This window comes from Pipistrellus kuhlii, unplaced genomic scaffold, assembly GCF_014108245.1.
Source record: "Pipistrellus kuhlii isolate mPipKuh1 unplaced genomic scaffold, mPipKuh1.p scaffold_m20_p_11, whole genome shotgun sequence".
NCBI classification, from domain to species: domain Eukaryota; kingdom Metazoa; phylum Chordata; class Mammalia; order Chiroptera; family Vespertilionidae; genus Pipistrellus; species Pipistrellus kuhlii.
The window spans coordinates 41,177,507-41,186,136 of record NW_023425416.1 but is presented as its reverse complement, the minus strand read 5'-3'; the positions used below and the strand labels follow the sequence as shown (position 1 = coordinate 41,186,136).

Sequence of the window (8,630 nt, the reverse complement as noted above, 5' to 3'; positions counted from 1 at the left end):
AAAGAAGGTTTTATAATTTCAGAAGGATGGTTAGGCATTTTGGAGGCAGAGCATGTAAGTACAGATCATATAGTAGACACTGACTTCAATAGCACTGGTATGAAGATCTATACAGTAATTCATAATGCTCAGGGTGAGTAGCAAGAAGTAGCCTCAAAAGCTCCCAATAAGTGTAAGAGTTTTTTTTAATTTTATAGACTAAAATGAAAGTAAGGATTTTATTCAGTTAATCATTATGCTCCTTTCAATCAAATACATGACATTTTCATGAAGTCAATGGCACCTTTATTATTTTATTTTGTTTGGGATCCAGGTTGAGTTATTTCTTTTCCAAAGGATAGCCTATTCAAATGAACTCTGCTTTTTAATAACTCTCTGGCTCTCTGCATCCATTCCTTTACCAAGTTGTATACTTACCAGTTCTACATTTTAAATTTGGTGATAAACTTCCTTTAAAGTTATAAAACCTGCTAGAGATCAAGAAGGTATTATAGTTTGGGCAAATGTTACCTCGAGCTGAGATACTGTTGTAAAGACTTAGGTGGAGAGAAATGATGAATTCTAGGTGGAGTCTAAGCACAGCCCAACTAAAATTTTGAAGTGGTAGGGACTGCTTTTGTATGTTACTGTCTCTAGAGCATAAAAAACAGTAACACACCAGGCTCCGTTGTTTCTCTAACATTGGTAATTTCTGTCCTACCTTCCTTAGAAATTTTAAATCATATGAAGCCAAATCGTATGAGGAAGAGATGGTAAAGGAAGATAAGAGCTATGGAAAGGAAAAAAAAGTGCTATAGCTATGGGAGAAACTGTTGCAGAGACAGAAGCAAGAGATTTCTAAGGAGTAAGAAAAGTGGGGGGGGGGGGGTGAGACAGGAGGGGGAGAAAGACCTTTTATATAAAATTATTTTCAAATAATCATAGTAACTAAGAATAAAACTATAACCAACTACAGCTGTGTGATACAAAATGAATGGAAAATGAGGCCTCCTGGTGCTTACCACAGGCTGTGTGCTTACACTGACTGTACAGAAATAGGAGGCATAGTAAACCTACCCCATATACACTTCAGCTCAGGCTCTGTGTGTGTGTGGTCTATATTGTGAATGGGGAGACATTGGATCAAGGAGGTTTGGGATCTGACTTGTTTTCACTTCCTCTGGGCAAAGAGTAGATGGTGGCTGTAGCTTTATTTGATACATGGCAGTTCAGCCAGGGAGTGATTGTTGCTCTTTGCAGTAGTAAAAAAAAAAAAAAAAAAAAAAAAAAAAAAAAGAAAAGAAAAGAAAAAAAAAAAAGAAAGATAGAAAAATGAAAAATTTTCAAGGGGAGAAATGCTGCTCAGGTGTTGACATGAGCGACCAGTTTCGGCAAGAGGGAGACAACCAAAGGTGGGGTCAAATTGTCCATAGTTTTCTTTCCCACCTCTATTAATGATTTATTATTTTCACACTATTGCTAGCCATCAGAATCAAGGCTTATTTCCCACAAGTGTTATGGCTTGTCTGTGTACTTTAAAGTTTATTTTTTATTTAGAGATTCTGGATGTGTATCAGAGTTCCCATATATGCTCTACTCAGCTCCCCTGACGTTACCATCTCTCAAAATCAGAGTACAAGGGTTAAAACTAAGGAATTAATGTTGGTACTTGAGTACTAATTAAACTACAGACTTTATCACCATTTTCCCCACTAAGATCTTTTTTTTTTCCCCCTCCTATTTCAGGATAGCATGTTACATTTAGTTGGCAGATTAGGTATTGTTGTGGACTGAATATCTGTGTCCCTCCCCAAATTCATATGTTGAAATATAAGCCCCCATATGATGGTATTTAGGCTTGAGGGAGGTGATTCGATCCAGAGGATGGAGCCCTTATGAATGTGATTATAAAAGAGAACAAAGAGGCTAAACCAGTTTGGCTCAATGGATAGAGTGTCAGCTTGGGGACTGAAGGGTCCCGGGTTTGATTCCGGTCAAGGGCATGTATCTTGGTTGCGGGCATGTCCCCAGTAGGGGGTGTGCAAGAGGCAGCTGATCGATGACTCTCTCATTGATGTTTCTAACTATCTCTCTCCCTTCCTTTCTGTACAAAATCAATAAAATATATTAAAAAAAAAAAAAAGAGACCAAAGAGCTAGCTTGTTCCCTTCCCACCATGTGAGGAAACAACCTGGAAGAGTTAGCCTTCTACAACCTGGAAGAGGGGTCCAACCAGAACCCAGCCATGCTGGCACCAAGGCCTGAGTACTTCTGGCTCTCAGCACCGTGAATTTCTGTAGATAAACTGCCAGTATGGTATTTTGTTGCTGCTGCTCGAGCTGATTAAGACCGTTCTCCATTACCACATCACATATTGCCACACACTTAGCAACTTATGAAACCACACGTTAATTATCCCATAGCTTCTGTAGGTTAGACGTTTGGGCACAGCTTCACTGGATCCTCTGTGCAGGGTCTCCCAAGGCTGTAATCAAGGTAGCAGCTGGGCTGGTTTCGTCTGGAGGCCAGATGGTGAAGAACCCACTTCCATGCTCAGGTGTTGGCAGAATTCATTCCCTTGAGACTCTGGGCATGCCTCAGAGATACTGCGGGTTTGGTTCCAGACCACCACAATAAAGCAAGTTGTAATCTTTTTTGTTGGCTGAGAGTCTTGCCTTCAATCTGTAAAAATAAACCTCAACCTCTGTGAAGTGCCATAATGCAAAGCACAATAAAATGAGGTATGTCTAGTACAAAGGACTGAGGGCCCTGGCTTCTTGATGGCTACAGCTCCTTGCTCAGCGGACCTCCCAAATGGCTACTAACTTCTTGGAAGACAGGGAAGAAGAAAGATTCCCTGAGTGAGCCTGCCAGCTGTGGTCTCTTAAAAAGAAGGGATGATATAAGGCTGTAACCACCAGCATACTATACGCCCTGTCCTTTAGAGTTATCATGTCCCCTTAAGATCCCTCTAATCTGTGACAGTTACTCAGTTTTCTTGTCCTTCACAATCTTGACACTTTAGAAGAATACTGATCAGCTATCCTGTAGCTTTGTGAACTTTTTAAAAAAATATATTTTATTGATTTTGTACAGAGAGGAAGGGAGAGAGATAGAGAGTTAGAAACATCGATGAGGGAGAGTCATTGATCAGCTGCCTCTTGCACACCCCCTACTGGGGATATGCCCGCAACCAAGGTACATGCCCTTGACCAGAATCGAACCTGGGACTTTTCAGTCCCCAAGCCGATGCTCTATCCATTGAGCCAAACCAGTTTTGGCTGCTTTGTGAACTTTTAATTGTTGTGGCTATAACAGTTATTGCCCTCTTCCCAAACATTACACTACCGAATAGGAATGCCTCTTCTATCTGTCTCTTTGTTTTTATTTCCTGAGGGATGTTGGAGAAGAGACCATCACATGGAGCACAAGCAACCATATCCAGAAGTAATGGATTATATATAAAATTTATGAGCCTAAAAGAATGGTCACATTTTTTATACGAATCATAAAATTAGGGGAGAAATCTGGCTTGGGGAGCATGGTGAACATTTGTTCTTTCCCCTCTGGGAAACCTCCCTGACTCTCAGTTTGTGCAATGTGGATGGAGAGAACTCCATTCTCGGCTCCAGCCGTGGGCACGTCTGTTAGACCTGTCAGAGCCCCAGGCCACCGTTCAGGGATTGGCCCATGATGGAACAGAGCCACAGAGATGGCTGTGGAGAAGGAGGTAGTCATGGTATGCTAAGGGATTTTACCTCATAGGATATAAGCCAGGAAATGTGGTAAGCATTCTGCTATATGTATTCATTAATATTAGATTTTGCTAAGAGACAGAAAAACCAAATTTATAGTAATTTAAACCAGATTGAAATGTATTTTTTTTTTTTTAGGTGACTAGAAGTCTGCAGGTAAGCAATTCAGGGCTGTGTGGTGACCCCAAGGGCATCAGGGAGCAGTTTCTTTCTCTCTTGCTCCATAATCCTTGATATCATGGCTCTCCCTGATGGTCCCCGATGGCTGCGTGAGCTTCCAGGCTATAGGGAGGAGCAGGAGGTGAAGAGGGATCCTTCAAAGATACTTCCTGGAAATTGCTCATGACACTTCTACTTGTATCACATTGGCCAGAATAGTCACACACACTTCCTATGCTTAACTGAGACAGAGGTGTGGAGATATAGTCTTTATCTCAGAAAGCTACATGCCCAGCCATAAGTCAGAGGTTTCATACATAGGAGTAGAGGGGAAACAGCTACCAGAGGACAGTGGGCTTCCGCTGTTGTGTCTCCATACAAGGAGAGCCTGTCCAGAAGGAACAGTGTTGCAAGATGAAAATAAATCAATCCTGCCCCAGTGATGTATTTGAACTTTGAACCTTTGGATCAAGCTGCACCTGAAGCCAAACTACCCCTCTACTGAAAGGAATAATTTTCCTTCCTTCCTTCCCCACTTCCTTCCTTCCTTCCTTCCTTCCTTCCTTCCTTCCTTCCTTCCTTCCTTCCTTCCTTCCTTCCTTCCCTCCCTTCCTCCCTCCCTCCTTCCTTCCTTCCTCTTTTCCTCCTTTCCTCCTTTCTCCCTCCCTTCCTCTCTCTCTCCCTTCCATCCTTTCCTCCTTCCATCTGATGATGCAGAAGGGAGGATTCTCCCAAAGAACATGTAATATCATCATGATTTCTCTGTCCTCTAAGGATCTTCCTTCCTCTCACAGTTGCTCAGAATGGCAACCGAGTTTCCCTTTAAATCTCCTAAGGGCCAAATTATGCATCTCCACGCTCCATTTCCTTATTTCCTTTCAGCTTAAAGGAGGGAGGAACTGCTGTGTGCTCTTAAACCTTGCCTTCTTAGATATGATTAAAAATTAAAAAAATATGTTGGCTTATAAATCTCTACTAAGACTCATAGCTGGAATTCTCTGGCCTACCTATTCTAGGTATATGTATTTGTCTCTAGCAAATGCTTCTTCGAATTATTTTGATGTTCAGTAAAAACTCCCCTGTCAAATAACTTGGCTGCATACCCACCTCCTTTTTCTCAGTTATGACTTTTATTAATGTTAACAGTATCTGTGGGAATTAGAGCTTACTGGATTTCTTTCTGTTGTTCTAAAAATTCTGTCATAAAAGGTCTCATTTTATTTTATTTATTTATTTTTCTTTTTTAAAAAAGGTCTCATTTTAAAGAGTTCCAAACAGCTGGTCATCAGCACAGCCTTTTTAAAAAGAAACTTTGCTAATAGCATCAATTTGCCTAGCCGTACCCTAGGCATCTTCTTCAGGGTCTTTCCTTAGAATCAGAAGATAAAAAAATATCCCAGCCAGTGTGGCTCAGTGGTTGAGCATCGACCAATGAACCAGGAGGTCTTGGTTCGATTCCTGGTCAGGGCACCTATTGGGTTGCAGGCTGGATCCCCAATAAGGGGAGTGCAGAAGGCAATCAATCAATGATTCTCTCTCATCGTTGATATTTCTATCCCTCTCTTTCTCTCCCTTCCTGTCTGAAATGGATAAAAAAAAATATACTTTTTTTTTATTTTTTAAAGAGGATAAACATTAAATTTGGACGTTTCCCTATCAGATTCTCAAAGCATGGTTTTCACTTAAATTATTATGCTTCTCCGTACCTACTTCTATCAGGAAAGTGATTAGGAGTGTTACCAACTGCAATTCTCAGGCTATGAAATTTGGCTTTTTGAATTTAAATGATGCTGCAGCGCCATATGGCAGAAGAGAAAGGAGTGCTCAATTTCTTATCTCACAGAGAGTGCCTCTCAAGCTAGGGAAATTGCCTTCACAGTCCAAGTTTCACCGGCTCTCTGAGGCTTAGCAATACCTGCTGCCTCCAAGCACAAACATCCAAGGTTTTCTGAAGCCACGGTGAGAAATGCTGCCACAAAACCACCCGAGATGAGGAAGGGACCTTCTGAGTCCACTACTGCCCATCTCCCCACAACTGGGAAGCCGTGAGCACCAAGTCTCAGAAAAGGGAGAACTCTGGGTGTGTTTCACTTTACATGCATTTTTAAAAAATGTATTTAACTTGAGGCAGAGCCCTATTACAGAACATCATTCATCTCCCCCAGGGCATAATAAGCAGTTGCTACCAGTCTAATGCAATTACGCCAGGCCGCACCATGGGGACCCCTAAAGCTTCGGAAGCTCAAGGTCAAATCCTACAAATGTCCAGGTAGGCAGTGGGGATGCCGCTAATTTATGATTACGGGGACTCGTCTCTCTGCGCCTGTCACAGATTAATGGCACCCGGAGAGCTAAACGTCCTCTTTGGGATTATAAATGGGAGCCTGACATTTTAGAGTCTCTGCCGTTGGAGTGACTGAGTACCCTGTTTCTCACGCCCGATAGTAGGGGACACCTTACTGCCTAATGAGATGGTGAACTTCTACTTGCTTTCTCTCTGGTCGGTGCCAGGACAGTTCAGAAAGGGCAGGGCTTAGAGATCTCCCGTGGCTAGCTTCCTAGCTTGCACATGAATTAGCAAGGCGCTGGATGTCCCCCTCTGCTCTCAGATTCACTATCCACCAGGCCCTCTGCTCCTGGTGGCTGACCTGGATGGGTGACATCCACATGGTCCCTACCCTCTGGCTTCTGGTTGGGGCTATTCCTTGGCAAGGACTGTCAGGTGAGGTTGGGATAGTTCTTGCCCTGGCATCCTCTTTGTGGGGTCACCAGTGCTGACACACGGACACCTATCCTGCCAGGGGGCCTTGTCCTCACAGCTTCCTCTCTGATTACTTGGCAACTTCTCTTACTCCCTGCCCTTTCAGGCTCTGAACCTCCTCCCTGCTGATACTAGCCCTGAAGATGACACTCTCGATTGGGGTTTCCCTAATCCTGCCCACACTTTTATAAATAACCCACTTCTCACTTTCTTAAATTCCTCAGTTTTAAGGCTCCTTGTGTTTCTTACTGGAACCCTTGTCCTGATTTGCTCCTTCTCCTTTCTATCTCTTTCACATGCGCTGACTCTAATGAAAAGCAGTCTTTCCCTTTAAGGGCCTGCGAAAGGCCACCATGTGTGTTTGCTTGTATTCATTTACGCTCTGCCCCTTTGCGCCGCCTCGTTCCCAGAAGGGCGTGATGATGATCCCTGTTGGCCGGAGTTGCCCCCATCCTGACTTGCCTCTGCCCGTTTAAAATGCAGAATAATAAGGAACATTATAAACTGATGAACAAAAAGATAGATACAGAGACAGTAAAGCAACAGACTGTCAAATTACAGTGGGGAGGGTAGGGAGATATGGGGGAGATAAGAGATCCACCGAAAGACTTATATGCATGCATAAAAGCATAACTAATGGACGAAAAACTCTGGGGAGGGAGGGCATGTATGGGAGTTGGGGGCGTGGTGGGGGAATTGGTAAGATATGTACACATATAATACCTTAATAAAAAATGAAATAAAAAAATAGAAAAATAAAAGATATGGCTCTCAGAAGAAAAATAAAATAAAATAAAATAAAATAAAATAAAATAAAATAAAATAAAATAAAATGCAGAAGGTGGGGAGGAAGAAATTAGCCAAAGAATTTCTGTGCATAACCCATGAACTCAGACAATAGTGCAGGAAAGGCTTGGGGGTGCAGGGTGGAGAGGGCTATAGAGGAAAAGAGGGGATGTCTGTAATACTTTCAACAATAAAGATGCATTTTAAAATAAGCGTCAGAATCCTTAGGTCACCCACACAACCTTTTAAGAAATTGGGAGACACCGTCAAACTGGCTGTTCTCTGTCATGAAGACAATCTCTAAAAATAGATTTTCTTGAACTCAGTCTTTTAAAATTGAGTTTGATTGAGCCCATTTGGCATGAATATAACCCCAGAAATACAATATGCAATCGCTTAGTGACACCGAAGTATCTACTATTTTGGTTAGCATAGTTTCACTTTGATTCTTTGGAGATAATTGTCTTCTTATATAAGATGAATAATTTTCTTTTCTTAGGTACACATTGTCCTATAAGAAAAAAAAAAATGACAAGAAAGAAAATACCAGTGTACCACACTTGTGATAAAAGATGATCCAGATATGGGTGCTAATTTTTAGGCTATTCAAAATCAGGATAGGTGATTTAAGACTAAATTAAACACTACATAATTTTTAGTACAAGGGAGGTATAGAGTGCCTTAAAATAGTGGTAAAAATGTTTAAATCCGAGGTATTCTGCTGATGGCTTTGGGCCAAGAACTAACTTTTTATCCAAATGGAAAAGGGGATGGAGCAGATGTTATAAATACCCCCGTCACCTCCCCTTGGCCCCACAGAGGTCACCTGCTCGCTTCAGTGGAGAATTCCTACTGACAGGAAGCTTCCTCCAGCTCCTCTCTGTCAGAGGGATTGTACTGGGCCTGGGTGAGGAGAATGCCCACAGGGCCTGGGATTAAATGCCCCAATAACAACCCTCAACCCTGCAGGGACAGGAGTTGAAGGGTAAATGTCCACATTTCCTCATCCCTTTGGGAGAAGGGACAATGCTGAGCTGTGTTCTTTTACAGGTGCTCAGTGGGTCCCCAGCAGGAGGGAGCCCTGTGGCCCACAACAGTATATGCTGATGAACAACCCCCCCCCCCTTTTTTTTGTAAATATATTTTATTGATTATTTACAGAGAGGAAGGGCAAGGGATAGAGAGCTGGA

The 8,630-nt window shown here is 42.3% G+C and overlaps 1 non-coding gene across 1 annotated transcript; it reads left to right on the top strand.

Annotated features, from left to right (window-relative positions):
• Window positions 1-984: 984 nt before the first annotated feature.
• LOC118715805 lies at window positions 985-1,120 on the top strand. The gene has a single exon (XR_004986962.1). It is a non-coding gene; the product is annotated as a small nucleolar RNA SNORA51 (small nucleolar RNA).
• Window positions 1,121-8,630: the final 7,510 nt, after the last annotated feature.